Source organism: Pelophylax lessonae, assembly GCF_965119305.1.
Source record: "Pelophylax lessonae genome assembly, chromosome: 1".
Taxonomy (NCBI): domain Eukaryota; kingdom Metazoa; phylum Chordata; class Amphibia; order Anura; family Ranidae; genus Pelophylax; species Pelophylax lessonae.
This window is the reverse complement of record NC_138768.1, coordinates 563845626-563867568: the sequence shown is the minus strand read 5'-3', so window position 1 is coordinate 563867568 and position 21943 is coordinate 563845626. Positions and strand designations below refer to the sequence as shown.

The window sequence follows — 21943 nt, the reverse complement described above, 5'->3', positions numbered from 1 at the left end:
CACGGGACATTGTGGAGATGGTTGTTGGTGACCCAGGTGGTGGTGTTGCTGACAGATCGTCTGTTTGCGGGGTGGCAGGTGCCGGTATCACTACAGATGTGGCTGGAGCGGCCGAGACTGCAGCAGAAGAGGAAGCAGGATGAGCCAGAGACGTTTCTTGGTTTTGAAGGTGTGTACTCCACTGCAGCTCGTGCTTTGCACTTAGATGCCTGATCATGCAGGTTGTGCTCAGGTTGAGAAGGTTTATGCCTCGCTTCAAGCTCTGATTGCACAGGGTGCAAACCACTCGTGTCCTGTCATCAGCACATTTTCTAAAGAACTTCCACGCTAGAGAACTCCTTTGAGCTGACTTTGGTGCGCTCGTTCCCTTGCTGCGTTGGGCAGTAGCGGGCGTAGTGTCTAGGGCACGGCCGCTCCGCTTCTGCACCCTGCTCCCTCTTCTGCTGTGCTGGTGGCTCTGTGCGACCACCGCCTCTTCCTCCAAACTACTCAGGTCACCTGCATGACGTTCATTCCATGTGGGGTCGAGGACCTCATCGTCCTCCACATCATCTTCCACCCAGTCTTCACCCCTGCCCTCCTTGTCGGTCTCCACAATGCTGAACGCCGCAGCAGTTGGCACCTGCGTTTCGTCATCATCGGAGACGTGCTGCGATGATCCTTGCATGTACTCATCTTGAGAAATAAGTGGTTGGGCATCGCTGCACTCAATCTCTTCCACTTCTGGGGCAGGGCTAGGTGGATGGCCCTGGGAAACCCTGCTGACAGAGTCCTCAAAAAGAATAAGAGACTGCTGTATGGCTTGGGGCTCAGACTGCTGGCCTGATTTGCAAGGGGGTGAGGTGAAAGACGGTTGGACATTGGCTGCAGGTGCCAACTCTGACCTTTCTGCAGTAGACTGGGTGGGAGACAATGTGAAGGAACTGGAGGCACTGTCAGCAGCAAACCAATCTACTATCGCCTCAACTTGTTCTGGCCTCATCACTTCTAGGGGCGTTTGATGCCCTACCAAATACTGATGCAGGTTCTGTCGCCTACTCACACTTGAGGAAGGTGTTTCACTTGTGCGTGTAGCTGGCACAGATCGACCACGTCCTCTCCTTGCAACAGGAGCTCTACCAGCAGCACCACGACCCAGGCCACGGCCCTTATTTGACGGTCTCCTCATATTTCTGTAATTTAAGATCTTGCCCTAGAAAGGTTTTTATTGAATAGCGGAATAGGAAATATGATCCAAAAAAGTGTATGTATCTCGCACGTACAAAACCACACTAGGCCCCAATTACTATTGTTTCTACCCCTAAAAGGATGGATGAGGAGTAGGAGGAGTATGGAACAGACAGCACCCTCAAATCTTCAGAAGTATGAGATGAACCCCAAAAACTTGGAAAGGTGGATCTCACACGTACCGACACAGACTATCCCGCAATTCAATTGATCCTCAAAGGTTTTTATTGAATAGCGGAATAGGAAATATGATCAAAAAAAGTGTATGTATCTCGCACGTACACAACCACACTAGGCCCCAATTACTATTGTTTGTACCCCTAAAAGGATGGATGAGGAGTAGGAGGAGGAGTATGGAACAGGCAGCACCCTCAAATCTTCAGAAGTATGAGATGAACCCCAAAAACTTGGAAAGGTGGATCTCACACGTACCGACACAGACTATCCCGCAATTCAATTGATCCTCAAAGGTTTTTATTGAATAGCGGAATAGGAAATATGATCAAAAAAAGTGTATGTATCTCGCACGTACACAACCACACTAGGCCCCAATTACTATTGTTTGTACCCCTAAAAGGATGGTTGAGCAGTAGGAGCAGGAGTATGGAACAGGCAGCACCCTCAAATCTTCAGAAGTATGAGATGAACCCCAACAACTTGGAAAGGTGGATCTCACACGTACCGACACAGACTATCTCGCAATTGAATTGATCCCCAAAGGTTTTAATTGAATAGCGGAATAGAAAATATGATCAAAAAGAAAGTGTATGTATCTCGCACGTACACCACCACACTAGGCCCCAACTACTATTGTTTGTACCCCTAAAAGGATGGTTGAGCAGTAGGAGGAGGAGTATGGAACAGGCAGCACCCTCAAATCTTCAGAAGTATGAGATGAACCCCAAAAACTTGGAAAGGTGGATCTCTCTCACACGTACCAACACAGACTATCCCCCAATTTAACTGATCCCCAAAGGTTTTTGATTAAATAGCGGAATAGAAAATATGATCCAAAAAAAGTGTATGTATATCACACGTACACAACCACACTAGGCCCCAATTACTATTGTTTGTACCCCTAAAAGGCTAGATGAGGAGTAGGGGGGGTATGGAACAGGCAGCACCCTCAAACCTTCAGAAGTATGAGATGAACCCCAACAACTTGGAAAGGTGGATCTCTCTCACACGTACCAACACAGACTATCCCCCAATTTAACTGATCCCCAAAGGTTTTTGATTAAATAGCGGAATAGAAAATATGATCCAAAAAAAGTGTATGTATATCACACGTACACAACCACACTAGGCCCCAATTACTATTGTTTGTACCCCTAAAAGGCTAGATGAGGAGTAGGGGGGGTATGGAACAGGCAGCACCCTCAAATCTTCAGAAGTATGAGATGAACCCCAAAAACTTGGAAAGGTGGATCTCTCTCACACGTACCAACACAGACTATCCCCCAATTTAACTGATCCCCAAAGGTTTTTGATTAAATAGCGGAATAGAAAATATGATCCAAAAAAAGTGTATGTATATCACACGTACACAACCACACTAGGCCCCAATTACTATTGTTTGTACCCCTAAAAGGCTAGATGAGGAGTAGGGGGGGTATGGAACAGGCAGCACCCTCAAACCTTCAGAAGTATGAGATGAACCCCAACAACTTGGAAAGGTGGATCTCTCTCACACGTACCAACACAGACTATCCCCCAATTTAACTGATCCCCAAAGGTTTTTGATTAAATAGCGAAATAGAAAATATGATCCAAAAAAAGTGTATGTATATCACACGTACACAACCACACTAGGCCCCAATTACTATTGTTTGTACCCCTAAAAGGCTAGGAGTAGGGGGAGTATGGAACAGGCAGCACCCTCAAACCTTCAGAAGTATGAGATGAACCCCAACAACTTGGAAAGGTGGATCTCTCTCACACGTACCAACACAGACTATCCCCCAATTTAACTGATCCCCAAAGGTTTTTGATTAAATAGCGGAATAGAAAATATGATCCAAAAAAAGTGTATGTATATCACACGTACACAACCACACTAGGCCCCAATTACTATTGTTTGTACCCCTAAAAGGCTAGGAGTAGGGGGAGTATGGAACAGGCAGCACCCTCAAACCTTCAGAAGTATGAGATGAACCCCAACAACTTGGAAAGGTGGATCTCTCTCACACGTACCAACACAGACTATCCCCCAATTTAACTGATCCCCAAAGGTTTTTGATTAAATAGCGGAATAGAAAATATGATCCAAAAAAAGTGTATGTATATCACACGTACACAACCACACTAGGCCCCAATTACTATTGTTTGTACCCCTAAAAGGCTAGATGAGGAGTAGGGGGAGTATGGAACAGGCAGCACCCTCAAATCTTCAGAAGTATGAGATTGTGTTCACTGTACCCCACAAAGATTGAGTTCACTGCACCCCACAATGATTGTGTTCACTGCACCCCACAAAGATTGTGTTCACTGCACCTCACAAAGATTGTGTTCACTGTACCCCCCAAAGATTGTGTTCACTGCACCCCACAAAGATTCTGTTCACTGTACCCCACAAAGATTGTGTTCACTGCACCCTAAAAGGATGTTGTTCACTGCACCCCACAAAGATTGTGTTCACTGCACCCTAAAAGGATGTTGTTCACTGCACCCCAAAAAGATTGTGTTCACTGTACCCCCCCCAAAGATTGTGTTCACTGCACCCCACAAAGATTGTGTTCACTGCACCCCAAAAAGATTGTGTTCACTGTACCCCCCAAAGATTGTGTTCACTGCACCCCAAAAAGATTGTGTTCACTGTACCCCCCAAAGATTGTGTTCACTGCACCCCACAAAGATTCTGTTCACTGTACCCCACAAAGATTGTGTTCACTGCACCCCAAAAAGATTGTGTTCACTGTACCCCCCCCAAAGATTGTGTTCACTGCACCCCACAAAGATTCTGTTCACTGCACCCCACAAAGGATTTTGTTCACTGCACCCCAAAAAGATTGTGTTCACTGCACCCCAAAAAGGATTTTGATCACTGCACCCCAAAAAGGATGTTGTTCACTGCACCCCAAAAATGATTTTGTTCACTCCACCCCAAAAAGATTGTGTTCACTGCACCCCACAAAGATTGTGTTCACTGCACCCCAAAAAGATTGTGTTCACTGTACCCCCCAAAGATTGTGTTCACTGCACCCCACAAAGATTCTGTTCACTGTACCCCACAAAGATTGTGTTCACTGCACCCCAAAAAGATTGTGTTCACTGCACCCCAAAAAGGATGTTGTTCACTGCACCCCAAAAAGGATGTTGTTCACTCCACCCCAAAAAGATTGTGTTCACTGCACCCCACAAAGATTGTGTTCACTGCACCCCAAAAAGATTGTGTTCACTGCACCCCAAAAATGATTTTGTTCACTGCACCCCAAAAAGGATTTTGTTCACTGCACCCCAAAAAGGATGTTGTTCACTCCAACCCAAAAAGATTGTGTTCACTGCACCCCAAAAAGATTGTGTTCACTGCACCCCACAAAGGATTTTGTTCACTGCACCCCAAAAAGATTGTGTTCACTGCACCCCAAAAAGGATGTTGTTCACTGCACCCCAAAAAGGATTTTGTTCACTGCACCCCAAAAAGATTGTGTTCACTGCACCCCACAAAGGATTTTGTTCACTGCACCCCACAAAGATTGTGTTCACTGCACACCAAAAAGGATTGTGTTCACTGCACCCCAAAAAGATTTTGTTCACTGCACCCCAAAAAGATTGTGTTCACTGCAGCCCAAAAAGATTGTGTTCACTGCAGCCCAAAAAGATTGTGTTCACTGCAGCCCAAAAAGATTGTGTTCACTGCAGCTCACACACAGAAAAATGGATGTGGATCACTGACACCTGCCTATCTCCAATCCCACACCACACAGCAATATCGATTGTAGTTTGTAGAACACAGTTTCCCTAAAATTCAGCAGACTCTGTCCCTAACAGGATTGAGAAGAGATCGTAGATCAGGATTGAGTGCAGATTCACCCCACCCCCCACACAGCAATATCGATTGTAGTTTGTAGAAGACACTGACCCTATAATTCAGCAGACTCTATCCCTAAAATGCCTACAACTCGCCCTGCCTAAACACTCCGACCTGTCCCTCAATTCTATCCGGACACAAATGGTTTTTTCCTGCCTATCTTTCCCTAATCAGCAGCCAGCACATTGATGTGTGCTCTGTCCCTTAGCTAAGCAGCAGAATGACGCTGCTGCGGCGGCTGCCTCGAACTTATAAAGACTTGGTCACATGCTTCAGACGGCCAATCACAGCTACTAAGACATTTGCAGGCATGGCTGGGATGGCTTAAGGCACACCAGTTAAACGATTGTTGATTGGCTGTTGAAAGCCCGCCATGAAAAGAGCGCCAAAGCATGCAAAACCCGGAAATAAAACGACCGAACACGGATTTTTACCCGAACATACAGTAAAGTGTCCGTGTCCGTGTTCGGGTAAAAAAAATCCAATTATTCGGTACGAACACGAATAATACAGTCCGTGTTCGCTCAACACTATTTACAACACATACTGACAACATTTGGGTAGTATACGTACTACAAACAATTGAAAAAGATAGCTTAGGGTCACTAAAGCCAAATAAAACATTTATGAATATGGTTGAGATATGTATAGTACTCCCCATAATTTTCTTATATTTGTACGACTGCCTTTACTGTGTCTGCCTTTAGGCGATCCCTGAAAATTCATCTCCTTAGGCAAGCTGATCCCACCTCTAGCTAACATCTGAATTCTACTTTGTTGAACAATTTAACACCATGCAGTTATTATGTTCAAAAGTGGCTCCGTGCTCCCACTACTGTCCGTTTAAATCTGTTGGCATAGCAATTTTCAGAATAAGCATATCATATTAAACTATATATAACTTAAAAAACAAAACAAACAATGCATCAGTCCATAAAGTGTCCTTTGGTATGAATTTGCTTGCAAATGCTCAATCTTTCATAAAAAACAGGCTTGTGTTCACTAATCCAAAGGACTGCTTCCTTAATTCGTGTTCACCACTATGTGGTCCAATCAGCCACATACATTAGTGATAATCCCCTCATCCGATGTTCCCTCACCTGGGAGATAAGACCCACCAATGGTCTATATGCACTTTTGTCCCTCTCTGGGTATCTGTTTTGTGCTGTTTCACTCCTTTGCTGGCAATCTTGAGATTAGAATCCTCCTCCTCTTACACTTATCTCCATATGCCCAAATCATAAAGAGAGATAGCTGGACATAGTGCTTTATCTTTTTAAACAACCGTGTTATTAAAAACTAAGTATAAAATCACTCATATTTTCCTGGTGCTTAGAGTGCACCCAACTGTAAAAAGCATTTAGTCCTCACAGTGTATAAGACAATCAGACAGTATTACCACGGTATGCTCACAAGGCGCGCCTCAGCAGGTCGACAGATTGGCCCCTCCCTAGATTAGCCCTTCTGTCGTCATGCTGAGGCGCGCATTGTAAACATACCGTGGTAATACTGCCTGATTGTCTTATACACTGTGAGGACTAAATGCTTTTTACAGTTTGGTGCACTCTAAGCACCCACCAGGAAAATAGGAGTGTTTTTATACTTAGTGTTTATTAAAACAAGAAGGCTTTTCCCAGATATACCTTTCAGAATCACTTAGGTTTTTCAGAGGTAGAGGATGTAAATGGGATTCCTATTTAAAGATATAACAGATTTGATTGGCTATATATGTTAAAGAAAAATCCCAAACAGATGCCACAATGTTGGAAGCACAAAAATGTCTAAAATATCTGATACTGTAGCATTGCCAGTACCCTTCCCGGGAAACACCTGAACTCCATCATTTGGAGAAGTGTCAACACTTTTTTGGCATTATAGTCTATGAAAAATGCAACTGCGTTTTTTCCCTTTTGTGTTAGCTGAGCTTTTCCATTATTTTTTTGTGAGTCCTATGGAAGTTACACTTGTGTTTACAACTGTACCCAGTTTCCCAGTGAGCAAATATATCTCCCATTAAAAAGCATGTCCTCTTGCAACAGCTCCAGGCTGTAAACAGCAAGTAAATCAATCTAACTAAGTAATTAAAATCAGGTAATAAATGTAGTCTTCCAACATAACACAGAATGGCTCCCGTACAACATCGGCTTTATTTTGCCATTTCTGCTGCTACTAAATTCAATTTATCTGCTCCTCTTCCTGTGCTGCTGGTGGAGAGCACCAATAATTCCTTATAAGACAAACACAGTATGCCTCTGCAGTGCACCACACAACCTTCATTTTATTGATCTGTAGCTAATATTTCTTTAAAAAGCCATTAAAACAGAGCCAGGTTAGGTAGCTGATCATTAATCCCTTTTCCTGTTTCCTTTTTTTTTCTTTGCAAGAAATTAATTTAAATGCAAAAGAGTACAATTGCTTTAAAATAACTGAGTTTAATTGTTTTTGTAAAGCCTAAACTCTATCAAACATATACAGTACCCATTATTTAACTAAGCCACATACAGTACTGTAGGTCAACAAGGTGACAGCTGTAACCACTTATGTGAAAAGAATCAAAGTTACCTTTGTTCCAGTTGTTCAAGTACATTTAAGCAAATAGATAACTTTAGGTAACTGAAATAAGGGGCTATGTAGGAAAATGGAATGGTAGGCACACTCTAGCCTCATAGTCGGACTGTGGATCCCCAGTGTACCAGTTGCAGCTTCATTTATGTGTGTATGGCATGCTAAGAGCACCCAGAGGGCCAATAACTGTAGAGATAATTGCTTTCTATAGTGCCCGCAGGTGCCTGTTTACTCCACACAGTTAACTGGTAGTTACCTTTACTGAATATTTCCTGTTCCACTCTGTTGAGCACACCATAAGTTAAATAAGGAATGTGTAACGGGACCAAAAAGCACCAAAGAGAATACTGTCTACAATGATTCGGTTTACCACATGAGCATGCCACAATCTGGGGCATCAGGAAATATACCCAATTGACAAACTGCTCTGAATCCAATTAAAAAAAGGATTGGGCACATCTACAGTAGTAATATGTTGTAGTGTTTTGCAATATCCAGCAGTAGTAGCCTATCATAAATCACCCATTAATTATTCTGCCCACTCCAATGGAAGCAAGTGTGTCGCACTTGATAGTCTATATATATATATATATATATATATATATATATATATATAGATAGATAGATAGATAGATAGATAGATAGATAGATAGATAGATAGATAGATAGATAGATAGATAGATTGGGACACCTGCCTTTACACAAACATGAACTTTAATGGCATCCCAGTCTTGGTCCTTAGGATTAAATATTGAGTTGGCCCACCCTTTGCAGCTATACCACCTTCAACTCTTCTTGGAATGCTGTCCACAAGGTTTAGGAGTGTGTCTATGGGAATGTTTGACCATTCTTCCAGAAGCGCATTTGTGAGGTCAGGCACTGATGTTGGAGAGAAGGATTGGCTCGCAGTCTGCGCACTAATTCATTCCAAAGGTGCTCTGTCGGGTTGAGATCAGGACTCTGTGCAGGTCAGTCAAGCTACTCCCCCTCAAACTCACTCATTCGTGTCTTTATGGACCTTGCTTTGTGCACTGGTCCAAATCATTTGGTGGAGGTAGGAATATGGTGCGGGGTTGTTTTTCAGATGTTGGGCTTAACCCCTCAGGTCAAGTGAATGGAACATGTAAGGCGTCAGCATATCAAGAGATTTTGGACAATTTCATGCTCCCAACTTTGTGGGAACAGTTTGGGGATGGCCCTTTCCTGTTCCAACATGACTGTGCACCAGTGCACAAAGCAAGGTCCATAAATTCATGGATGAGTTTGTTTGTGGTGGAGGAACTTGACTGGCCTGCACAGAGTCCTAACCTAAACCCGATAGAACACCTCTTGGATGAATTAGACTGTTGACTGCGAGCCAGGCCTTCTCTCCATCATCAGTGCCTGACCTCACAAATGGGCTTCTGGAAGAATAGTCAAACATTCCCATAGACACACTCCTGAACCTTGTGTGCAGCCTACTCACAAGAGTTAAAACTGTTATAGCTGCAAAGGGTGGGCCAATTCAATATTGAACCCTATGGACTAAGACTTGGATGCCATTAAAGTTCATGTGCGTGTAAAGGCAGGCATCCCAATACTTTTGGTAATATAGTGTATATGCACAGAGTCCTGACCTCAACTCAATAGAACACCTTTGGGATGAATTAGAGCGCAGACTGTGAGCCAGGCCTTCTCCTTCAACATCAGTGCCTGACCTTACAAATGCGCTTCTGAAAGAATGGTCAAACATTCCCATAGGCACACTCCTAAACCTTGTGGACAGTCTTTCCAGAAGAGATGAAACTGTTATAGCTGCAAAAAGTGGGCCAACTCAATATTGAACCCTACTGGTCAACACCATACAGCGGTTTAACAGGACAGGTTCCACTCAGAACTGACCTCGCCATGGTCGACCAAAGAAGTTGAGTGCACATGCTCAGCGTCATATCCAGTGGTTGTCTTTGGAAAATAGACGTATGAGTGCTGCCAGCACTGCTGCAGAGGTTGAATGGGTGGGGGGGTCAGCCTGTCAGTGCTCAGACCATACAACGCACACTGCATCAAATTGGTCTGCATGGCTGTTGTCCCAGAAGGAAGCCTCTTCTAAAGATGATGCACAAGAAAGCCTGCAAACAGTTTGCTGAAGACAAGCAGACTAAGGACATGGATATCTGGAACCGTGTCCTGTGGTCTGATTAGACCTAGATCATTTTATTCGGTTCAGATGGTGTCAAGCGTGTGTGGCTGCAACCAGGTGAGGAGTAAATAGGCAACTGTCTTGCCTACAGTCAAGCATGTGGTGGGAGGGTCAGGGTCTGGGGCTGCCGGCACTGGGAAGCTACACTTCATTGAGGGAACCATGAATGCCAAAATGTACTGTGACATACTGAAGCAGAGCATGACCCCCTCCCTTCGGAGAGTGGGCTGCAGGGCAGTAATCCAACATGATAACGACCCCAACACACACCTCCAAGATGACCACTGCCTTGCTAAAGAAGCTCAGGATAAAGGTGATAGACTGGCCAAGCATGTCTCCAGACTCAAACCTTATTGAGCATCTGTGGGGCATCCTCAAACGGAAGCTGGAGCACAAGCACTCTAACATCCACCAGCTCCGTGAGTAGTGGAAGAGGACTCCAGTGGCAACCTGTGAAGCTCTGGTGAACTCCATGCCCAAGAGGGTTAAGGCAGTGCTGGAAAAAAATGGTGGCCATACAAAATATTGACACTTTGGGCCCAATTTGGGCATTTTCACTTAGGGGGCGTACTCACTTTTGTTGCCAGCAGTTATGACATAAATGGCTGTGTGTTGAGTTATATTGAGGGGACAGAAAATTTACACTGTTATACAAGCTGTGCACTCACTACTTTTTATTGTAGCCAAGTGTGTATATATATATATATATATATATATATATATATATATATATATATATATACACACTATATTACCAAAAGTATTAGGACGCCCGCTGTTCCTGCACATGAACTTTAATGGCATCCAAATCTTAGTTTATAGGGTTCAGTATTGAGTTGGCCCACTTTTTGCAGCTATAAGAGCTTTAACTGTTCTGGAAAACTGTCCACAATGTTTAGGAGTGTGCCTATGAGAATGTTTGGGCATTTAATATATTTATACATATATATATATATATATATATATATATATATAAATTGTTTGTTTTCTGACTTACTTTCTGTTTTCTATATATATATATATATATATATATATATATATATATACATTGTTTGTTTTCTAACTTACAAAGAAGAAAATCTGTTTGTTTGTTTTAGAAGCAGACATCAGGTTTCTTTGAGTGTTTGAGTGCACACTTCTCAAAGAAATGCCATTGGAAATGTTTACACAATCTGTCCTCTAAAATAATGAGAGCATGGGTACTATTTTTGTATGTTGGGAAAATGTCAGTTGGCAGTTGGATGCTTCAATTGTCTTTACAGTAATAATGGGCAAATTATGCATTCAGGTAACCAAGGTCAATAATAGCTTGACCTTTTCACATATATGACCGATGGCATGTATGATACAACAGTGCCCTCTAGAAGTTGATTCGGGAAATGTTTTACCTGATGAAAAGAGGTACTAAGAAAGGGGATATACCCAAAGAGGGATTGTAAAACTTTCTAAATAAAAGGGACAGCAACTTAAGCTTAGGAAGACTCCATAATGACATAGTAAAAAGGAAGGTCCATGCAGAAGAAGCTACACCTGATGATGACGCGATCACTGGATTTCCTGCAACTGCTAGAGGAGTAAAGCCTGGGGTCCTGGTTGCCTACAGAGATCATGAAGCAGCTATAACCTGAGTTAAGTAACTTTTTAGTGTATTCTTTTTGTACACAGACCATTATTCATACTCATTCGCTAGGAAGGACAGGTAGTGTGAGTGTATGCTTGTTGTATTTATATCTGTTAGTCTTATATTGTATTGTATTGTTATAATTGTAATAATCTGTATGTACAGCATTTTGTTTAGTAAAAATGTACATGTAAGTTTTGTTTACAATAGCATATGTTTCCTATCTAATTATTAATTAATTAATTAATTAGTATTATAAAACCAGTATACCAAAGAGCCAACTGATTTGGAAATATACTGGATTTTGACTGCAGCTGATTAGAATTGTCAGAAACATTTTAGATGGTGTAATTTTTAAAAGTGTTTATGTTTTATTGTGCTATTGCTTGCTGTGCACTGTACAATAAATTCCTGTGCTGAATATTACGAAACAGTGTAAATTAAGCAAAGTCAGTGGAACATTGTGTTGCTGTTATACACATCAATTGCATGCACACACAAAAATAAAATAAGCCAGTTAGAAGAAAGCTCTTTATAGAAAATGATCAGTTACAGTTACCCTTTAAGATGATCAGTGCTTAGTCCAGTTCAATATTCTCTTGCACAAACATCTTAGTATGTCGAATCCGATCCCTAGATTCTTCAGAGATGTCAGAAGGGAATGGAGAATTGATTTTCAGTGGCAGACACAGGCACATCCTATCCAAACAGAAATAGTGATACTTTCTAGATGAATTAATTCCCAGAGCACTATTATGTTATTGCAATACACTGCTATATTTTTACCCATGATTGAGCTTTGATGTTAACCACATATCAGGATATAGTCCTGGCAGCTAGTTTTTTTGTAAACAACTCATGGACTGTAATGTAGCACACCAGTTGATGTGTTTGTATTCCTCAAAAAAGTTATGACCATGAGAAGGTTCACAAAAAAAAATGTTTTCATATTTACATTTTTAGTTTTCCAGTTAAAGCACAAAAAACATTCTGATAAGTTGCCTGGCTTAGAGAACAGCTGTACTTTTAAAGACTAGTGTACATGGGCGTTTTTTTCCCATTTATCCTAAAATGATTATGCTTTTGCCAAGCATTCATAATGATGTGTGGAGGAGTTAAAGTAAAGTACATACTGGTCTCAAAAATATTTCAAAAGCCCTTGTACACTAGCCCTGAAAAACCTCAGCTACTTAAGGGCCAGTGTACATATGCATTAGAGAACAATCAGCTTGAGATAAGTTTATACTTTGCTTTTATTCATCCATAAAAGTCAATGCAAATTCATGGCAAGTGCAAAGTACAGTCTTGACAAAGAATTTTAAGCACATCTTAAGTGCATCTCAAAAGTCCATGCACACTAACCATTAATATATCAAAGGATACCAAGCATGTCTGCAAATATAACCCCCTACCTCTGCCTTTCCCTGTGATGGACTTGCAATGACAGCTCAAGAAACAAAAGGAAATAAAAGGCAGAGGTAAGGATTTTCAATTGCATAGGAAAAGAGGAAGAATTAAATAAATTTAATACATTTCATTTATCATATATACAAGATTTGTTGTTTTCTATGTAGCACCCTCTAGTGTGTGCTACTAGTGTGAGAGTAGGAAAAGGTATTTTCTGGCCAGGAATAACCTGACTCATTGAATTGGGTCAAGGTTACTAGAGGCCAGGACTGGATGACTTATTATCCTGGCAGCTCTCTGGTGCCTCCCTCTGGTGTCTGGAAGGTTGGAGAACCTTCCAGAAGTAGAGGGTAGGGGTTAAACCTCTGTACAAGTGAGAGGAGGTTAAACTTTTAGGTCTGAAAATGTTTGCAGGGACATCATGACTTTTCTATTCCCTTCACTTAGTTCTAGTTAGTACTTAGCTCCGGAGGGGGGATGTGTACAAGACAATTCAAGATTTGCTTGTAAGTCAAGCTGTCTAGACCTTCTGATTTACTAACTTGCGGTTTTCACTGATGGTAACCTCTACCCATGTATCTCCTGATCGTGTGCACATTAAATTCCTCATGTGACAGATTTAGTTTAACAAAAGTGATTACATAGTTACATATAGTTACATACTTAGTGCGGTTGAAAAAAGACACCGGTCCATCCAGTTCAATCTATGATGTATGTGTGTTTGCAGTTAACAGTACATCGTATAAACCTGTATGTTGTGGTCGTTAAAGTGCGCATCTAACAGTTTTTTTAAACTATCAAAGCTCCCTGCTGATACCACTGCTTGTGGAAGAGAATTCCACATCCTTACCGCTCTGACAGTAAAGAACCCTTTACCCAGTTTAAGGTTAAACCGCTTCTCTTCTAATTTTAGTGAATGGCCACGTGTCTTTTTAAATTCTATTTCACTAAAAAGATTATTACCTATGCTAGGGTCGCTAGTAATGTATTTGTACATTAATATCACAACCCCTCTCAAGCGTCTCTACTCCAGAGAAAATAATTTCAATGCTTGTAGTCTTTCCTCATAGCTGATGTCCTCCATCCCCCTAATTATCTTTGTTGCCCTTCTCTGGACTCTCTCCAGTTCCAGCACATCCTTCCTAAGGACCAGTGCCCAGAACTGAATGGCATACTCGAGATGCGGCCAGACCAGAGTCTTGTTGAGTGGGAGAATAATCATTTTATTTCTGGAATGAATCCCCTTTTTATACATGCCAGTAATCTGTTGGCTTTGCTTGCAGAAGCTTGGCATTACATCCTTTGCTGAGATTGTTTTCTACTAGGACCCCTAGGTGCTTTTCCATCTTAGATTATCGCAGAGCTTCTGCCCCTAGTGAGTGACTTGCGTTTGTATTTCTGGCACCCAAGTGCATTACCTTACATTTTTCAACACAAAACCTCATTTGCCATATAGTTGCCAATCCCATTATTTTGTTCAGGTGTTCTTGTAAGGTTTCCACGTCCTGTGAAGAAGATATTGTAAGATTCTGGTACCTCTGGTACCCTTATTTTCTATTTTCTTTTCAAATATGCGTCCCACCTTTCTAATTAGGTGGTACGCATACACTTTTAAGACTGATGACGTCATCGCCGAGCGCCGCAGAGCGGCTATTTCAACCGCCGGCGTTCTCTCTCACATTGTTCGTTCAACCTGCCGTGTGTCCACATGCTTACAAGCTTACCTTACTACCGGAACCTCCAGCTATTCCCTTTTACTTGGAAACAGACCGGAACCTCGCTACCGATCCCTGTATCTCGCTACTGGATCACTCCCTTACTACTGGACCCTGCTACTACTAACTTTACTAGTGATAAGTACCCCACAGGGGAATCCTCCATAACCTTACTTACACTATCTACCTCTGCACATAAGGACTGTTACTATCTATGCATACTAATTCTATCATCTGCACTGTTACATAGATTGCTAGCTCTTGAGTCTACTACCATCTATCCTTGCACTGGGTTAGTCTATCCTGTATTTGTCATCTGCTGTCCTTACCACCTGTTACCATACTCGATTACTAACCTATCTGCATTCTACCTAATACCATCTAAAACTCTCCTGAACATTTCTATCAAGTGCTTGCCATCTCTGTCACTGTTCACACCTGTCCCTTCAGCACATCATCTTCATACTGTTATATACATCCTATCACTCCAGGAACATCTTATTGAGTGTGTATATCTGTATGCTGAAGCTGACAAGCCCACAGTGATGAGTCTGGAGAGTTGGATCTGGTTATTCAACACATCTCTACATGACTACTGAGTGGAGATTCTGCAGCTGCAAATGCAGCCTACTACAAAAACGCAGGAGCGTTACAGATATTGCCCTGCATATCTTAGTATTGTCCTCAAATACTGAGATTGTGCTGGTCATCCCATCCTCCAGATCGTTTATGAATAAATTAAGCAGAGTTGGTCCAAGGACAGATCCTTGGAGGACCCCACTTTCCACACCCAACCAATCCGAGTACTCCCCATTTATCAACACACTCTGGACTTGCCCCTGAAGCCAGTTTTCAATCCAGATACTCACCCTATGGTCAATACCTACGTACCTTAGTTTGTACAGTAAGCGTTTGTGGAGAACTGTATCAAATGGCTTTGCAAAGTCCTGATACACTACATCTACAGGCCTTCCTTTATCCAGATGGCAGCTCCCTTCTTCATAGAAGGTTAATAGATTGGTCTGACAAGATCGATTCTTCATGAATCCATGCCGATTACTACTAATGATACCGTTTTCTTATTACTAATATCATGTATATAGTCCCTTATCATCCCCTCCAAAAGCTTGCAGACCATTGATGTTAGGCAAACTGGGCTATTGTTCCCAGGGATAAATCTCGGCCCTTTTTTTTAAATATTGGTGCCATGTTGGCTTTTCTCCAATCAGCTGGTACCATTCCAGTCAGTAGACTGTACTTAAAAATTAGGAACAATGGTCTGGCTATCACCTGGCTGAGTTCTTTAAGGACCTTTAAGTGTAAGCCATCTGGTCCCTGTGACTTATTTATGTTAGGTTTTTCGAGTCTAGTTCTGAGTCTGTCTTCTGTTAAACATGAGGGTGCTTCCTGTGAAGTGTTAATAACTTTAACATTACAGTCTAAGTTACTGTATCCCCCCCCCAATTCTTTTGTGAAGACTGAGGTGAAAAATGTATTTAGAACCTCTGCCTTCTCTCTGTCCTTCATAGCCAGATTCCCTTCATTATCCTTTATAGGGCCAATATGTTCTGGCCTTAACTTTCTTACTATTTATATACTTAAATAATTTCTTGGTGTTTTTCTTACTCTATTCCGATATGTGCCTTTCGTGTTTTATCTTTGCCACCTTGATTGTGCTCTTACATTTCTTATTGCATTCTTTGTAGTGCTGGAATGCTGCCAAAGACCCCTCTGCTTTGAATTTCTTGAAGACCTTTTCTTTTGTTTTCATATGCATTTTTACATTGGAGTTTAGCCACCCAGGGGGTTTTTTTTAGCTCTTTTAAACATATTCCATGTTGGAATGCACTAGCCAATACCTTTATTAAGTATGTTCTTAAAGCATTCCCATTTTTCCCCAGTGTTTTTTGTTCCCAGGATTCTATCCAATTTAATATCGTCTAGCATGGAGCGCAGTTTAGGGAAATTGGCTCTTTTAAAGTTCAGTGTCTGTGTATTACCCTTATGTTTCCCATTTATGTGATTTATACTGAAACTAGTTGACCTATGGTCACTGTTTCCTACATCTACAATAATACAATGTATTATTCATAATTAGTAGGTCTAGTAACGCATTGTTAACATAAAGTTGTCCTGCAAAGCATTTAGGAAATGGCGAGCCCTAAACGAATGCGCGGTTCCTTCTGCCCTGTCTATATCTAGATAATTAAAATGTAATTTCAAATCCTTGCTGTCATTCCAAGCTGTGAGAGGAGGTCCGCCTCCCCCTTCCCTCTGGTTGGGGTGCCTATAGCATACGCCTAATATTACTTTCCCCTTAGTATCTTCCCTTTGAAACTCTACTCATAGGTATTCCACTTCCTCCCTAGTTCCATTAGTGATTTCGTCCCTCATAATCTCTTGCACATCATTCTTGATATACAGGCATACCCCTCCCCCTTTTTTATCCTCCCTATCTCTGCTATAAAGGGAATACCACTGAATGGTTGCCAGCCAATCATGAGAGCTGTCAAACTAAGTTTGTCAAATTTTATGTCATATTTTATTCTGAAATTGATGTTTTTCTAAGATGTGTGCGAGACTAGTAGAATTTAGATCAGTGATTGTAACTTGTGATATACAAGGAATACAGTATGTAGGTTTAGAAGAAAAAAAGTTGTGCAAAACCTAGTGAATGAAATTCTGTAATTTTTTGCCTCTAATAGAAAAGCCATCACAATCTGCAATGCCAAAATATTTTGCATAGTAGGTTGTCTGTGGCTCTTAGGGGCACGTTTCCATAGTCTAGTACTAAATGATTATTAAGGAGTTTACTATTCATGCCCATTAAATTATTATCATTAATCCTGCTAATTTTTTTTTTTTACTGTTAATGGACACCTACAGACCCTGCAAGTCTGCTGATGTCCAGTGAAATTTCCTTGGCATATTGGATTTTCCTAGTCAATAGATATTGTTTCTGTGAGACAACAATGACTACACATGCAAGCACCCCTGTGCAATAAAAGTGTGCATATCTATGTTGATATCTGTAAAAAGAAAGATCCTTCAAGTAACAGTACATATAAGTCCATCTTCCACCTAGTATGAATCATTACCTTTAGCTGGGGAAAAAAAACTTGAAAAGCATTCCCTTGCTGCTTATCTAACCTAATTGGGCATTTAGGTGAAATCCTTGTAAACTGACTAATGTTCCCATCTCCAAAAAACTATAAAACCAGCAATGCTGTCCATGTTGATTTTATTATATCACATTTATTGCCATCAAATATTTTACAAGAACAATTGGCAGTGGTTTTTAAAGCTGCTAGGCATCTAATTAGATCCTGCTGGGCACAGCAGATTTTATTGATATCAAATAGGGTACATTTACACTACCTAAGAACCAGTGCTTTGTTTAATGTCCCTAGGCTAGTGTTCCTGAGGGAGATACACTATTTAAGTGCTGTTCTAATAGCCTGTGGTATAAATTGTGTTTATGGCAGTATTTGTAAGCACAATATGGCCACTAAATAAAGTAGTAAAATCTGTACTGTAGTGAGTGTTGTGTGCAACTATAGGCAGAAATGATAAAAGATGATGTAATGTGTGTAGCAATAACAACGATGCAATCACATGCACAAAATATCCCTAAAGTAGTGCAGTTAGCATATATTAATAGCATTCTATAGCTACAACTATGGATGTAAAGACTTGTGTATTTAGGCTCCTTGCACAATAGCATTTTTTTTGTTTGTTTTTTTTACTAAAAAAAATGCTGGATAAAAAACGCTGGTAAAAGCTTTTTGTAGAAGGGTTTTAGGCACGTTTAGGAGCGTAAAGGAGCATTAGCGTTTTATTAGCATTTTTGAAGTTCCTTTAAAAAAATCCTAGTAGTAGCATTCAGGAGTGTTTCTGCTGGAAAAACGCTCCTTTTTATTTTTTTTATTCTGCTTCTAGATGCTGAAGCTCAAAAAACGCTAATAGCCTAAAATAGCGTGCATGGACACATAGGATAACACAATTTAAATTCTAGGAGCAGAAAAAAATTGCTAATAACAGCTTCTTGGAGCTTAAAAAAATACTAGTGTGCATGAAGCCTAAAGGGGAGCTTACAAAATTTTTGTTGCTCATACTGTAACAGCCAATCAGTCTCCAGCTGTAATTTTTCCAGTGCACAGTTGCCCACAAAAGGAAGATTTTGATTGGTGCTATGGGCAACAGTACATTACCTTGTTAGCACATATTTCCTACATAAGCTTTTTATTGTAACTGTAAGAAATTCTACACCCGGGTTTTTATTATGACTATATGTAAAAATCTTATTGTTGTTTTGTTAGGTGCCCCCACTAACAAATTAAAAATTCTCAAAAAAGCTAGGTGGTATGGGCTCAAGGGCTTTTCCTGTTTCAATATATGTTTATGATAACAATAGATTTTAACAAATATAGATCCAGGTCTTTTTTTTAAGCTAGCTAGTATACACTGGCACTTTCATATAAAGGTGCATCAATGATGAAAAAAAAGAACTAATTTAGACAATGTTCCCGAAGTATACAAATTTCACAGAGGGGCAGTAATCCCATTTTCTTACAGGGAAAAAGGGAATACTATTGTGTAAATACCTTTAAAACATTAAAAGCATTTTCCACTCTCAACTGAAATTAGTAGTTATTATGAGTAGAGTTGAGCGGACACCTGGATGTTCGGTGGGTTCGGCCGAACTTGAAAAAAAAGTTCGGGTCCGTGTCCCGGTCTTTTTCCGAACTTTACCCGGACACCGAACCCCACTGAAGTCAATGGAGACCCAAACTTTCAGGCACTAAAATGGCTCTAAAACACCAATGGAAAGGGCTAGAGTGCTGCAAATGGCAGCACAACGCAGTTAAGAGCATGGCAAGTGCTCTGCAAACAAATGTGGATAGGGAAATAACTTAAAACAACAAAAAAAAACTGAAAAATAAAACAATTTTCTTCATCTGTGAAGGACGAGGCCCATATGGAGTAGGAGGGAGGATGAGGTGGCGGTGGATGTGGCGGTGTAGGTGGAAGCGGCGGTGGAGGAGGACGAGGTAGCCAACACTGCTTTTTTTCAGTCATTTTAAATGAGGGTACACCCCAAAAGAGTGAGAAAGATCAAAAATATAACAATGGCTGGGTAAGGTCGGTATCCATCTCTATTCTGCACAAGGTACGGAAAAGTCCTGTGGGATCCATGCCTGGTTCATTTTAATGAACGTGAGCTTGTCCACATTGTCTCTGGACAGGCGGCTGCGCTTGTCTGTGATAACGCCCCCAGCCGTGCTAAATACATGTGCCCAATTTGGAGACCCAGAAGTTGAAGGGGGCAGACCCGTCATTCACTACATGTAGGCGTGTGCACACATACTGCTCCACCATGTTGGTGAAATGCTGCCTCCTGCTAAGACGTTCCATATGAGCTGCTGGTGCTGCTGTTTGTTGTGGCGTGCTGACAAAGCTTTTCCACATTTCGGCCATGCTAACCCTGCCTTCTGAGGTGCTGGCGGTGCCCTGGTTGCGTTGGCGACCTCTTCCTCCTCCTCCTCTGCCTTGGCCTTGTGCTTCCACTGTGGCCCCGCTGTCAGGTGGGAATGCCAGCAGCATCGCGTCTACCAGCATGCGCTTGTACTCGCGCACCTTGCGATCACGCTCCAGTGAGTGAATTAAGGATGGTACGTTGTCCTTGTAATGGGGATCCAGCAGCGTGGCCACCTAGTAATCAGCACAAGTTAGAATGTGGGCAACTCGGCGGTCGTTGTGGAGACACTGCAGCATGTAATCGCTCATGTGTGCCAGGCTGCCCAGAGGCAACGAAAGGCTGTCCTCTGTGGGAGGTGTATCGTCTGTGTCCTCTGTATCCCCCCAGCCACGCACCAGTGATGGCCATGAGCTGGCCTGGGTGCCACCCTGCTGTGAACATGGTTCCATCTCCTCCTCCATCTCCTCCTCCTCATCCTCCAGAACTGTGCCCCTGCTGGACAATTGTGTCCCTGGCGTTTGTGTGTGCAGGAACCCACCCTCGGAGCCACTTGCGAATGACTGCCCTGAAAGCCTTGGAAATGTTACCTCTTCATCCTCCTCCTCCTCCTCATCCTGTGCCACATCCTCTTCCATCATCTCCCGAATCGTTTTTTGAAGGAGGCATAGAAGTGGGATAGTTAAGCTGACAACGGCGTCATCGGCACTGGCCATGTTGGTGGAGTACTCAAAACAGCGCAACAAGGCACACAGGTCTCGCATGGAGGGCCAGTTATTGGTGGTGAAGTGGTGCTGTTCCGCAGAGCGACTCACGCGTGCTTGCTGCAGCTGAAACTCCACTATGGCCTGCTGCTGCTCGCACAGTCTTTCCAGCATGTGCAAGGTGGAGTTCCACCTTGTGGGCACGTCACATATGAGGCGGTGAGCGGGAAGGCCGAAGTTACGCTGCAGCGCTGACAGGCGAGCAGCAGGGTGAGAACGCCGAAAGTGCGCACAGACGGCCCGCACTTTCTGCAGCAGCTCTGACATATCGGGGTAATTTTTAAGGAACCTCTGCACCACCAAATTCAGCACATGCGCCAGGCAAGGGATGTGCGTCAAACCGGCTAGGCCAAGAGCTGCTATGAGATTTCGCCCGTTTATGCACACCACCAGGCCGGGCTTGAGGCTCGCTGGCAGCAACCACTCATTTGTCTGCTGTTCCATGCTCCTCCACAACTCCTGCGCGGTGTGTGGTTTTTCCCCCAAACAGGCAAGTTTTAAAACTGCCTGCTGTCGTTTACCCCTGGCTGTGCTGAAGTTGGTGGTGAAGGTGTTACGCTGACCGGATGAGGAGGCGGTAGAGGATGAGGAAGCAGAATAGGAGGAGTTAGGAACAGGAGGCAAACTGAAGCGCCCTGCAATCCTTGGTGGTGGAAGGTCATGCGTCAAATTGCTATCCGCCTCAGGCCCATCCGCCACTGCATTTACCCAGTGTGCCGTTAGGGAGATATAACGCCCCTGACCGTGCTTACTGGTCCACGTATCGGTAGTTAGGTGGACCTTGGCACAGATGGCGTTTTTTTTTCCCCCACTTGGTTGTGCAGGGAAGGGATGGCTTGCCTGGAAAAGTAGTGGCGGCTGGGCACGACGTACGGTGGGACAGCCACCGACATAAGGCTTTTAAAACTGTGTGTCTCCACCAGACGGAATGACAGCATTTCAAAGACCAAGAATTTTGA

General features: G+C 42.4%; 1 protein-coding gene across 8 annotated transcripts in view; it reads right to left on the bottom strand.

Annotated features, from left to right (window-relative positions):
• MAPK10 (mitogen-activated protein kinase 10) overlaps positions 1-21943 on the bottom strand; it is a 328578-nt gene that overhangs the window by 237187 nt on the left and 69448 nt on the right. For 2 of the 8 annotated variants that reach the window (XM_082263013.1, XM_082263017.1), the window contains exon 2: positions 12182-12321. The exons of the other annotated variants lie outside the window; for them this stretch is intronic. The gene's annotated coding sequence lies outside the window, so the exon portion shown is untranslated. The remainder of the gene's footprint in view (positions 1-12181; positions 12322-21943) is intronic. 8 annotated transcript variants of the gene reach the window in all.